Source organism: Orycteropus afer, unplaced genomic scaffold (assembly GCF_000298275.1).
Source record: "Orycteropus afer afer isolate SDZICR_OR568_19922 unplaced genomic scaffold, OryAfe1.0 scaffold00961, whole genome shotgun sequence".
In the NCBI taxonomy this organism is placed as follows: domain Eukaryota; kingdom Metazoa; phylum Chordata; class Mammalia; order Tubulidentata; family Orycteropodidae; genus Orycteropus; species Orycteropus afer.
In genome coordinates this window covers 371,400-371,899 of record NW_006922548.1, presented here as the reverse complement: position 1 = coordinate 371,899, position 500 = coordinate 371,400, and positions in this window count along the sequence as shown.

Here is a 500-nt window from a genome sequence, read left to right as displayed (position 1 = left end):
ACTCTCATTCTTTTGCATTGATAAAGTTTTATCTGATGTCATTTTTCTTATGCCTGAAGAATATCCTTTAACAGTTCTTATAATGCACATATGGTGCTGAATGAATTTACCTCATGTCTAATTTAGCCTCACTTCTCACTTCTAAGGCATAGTCATTCTGAAGTCTCTACTGAAAATCCAGGCATTCAGAAGTCTTTCCATGTTGTATGTTAAGAACTGAAACTCTTCTTAAGCATGTGTAAGTTCAGAGAACTGTTCTGTTATAGTTCTGTGATAATTATTCTTTCCCAAGAAGTTTCTTGCCTTCCATATGGGATTTTACTCTACTCATGTACAGATTGGTATACAGACAAAAACTAAAGGGGACGACTATGCAGAGCTCTTTCTCTACATAGATCTATTTTTAGGGTACACTGCCCCTTATATTCTAGACAACTGGGCCTCTATAAATTCCACTGTCAACTAAGCAAGATCATGGGATATTTTGGGAGTTCTTTTTC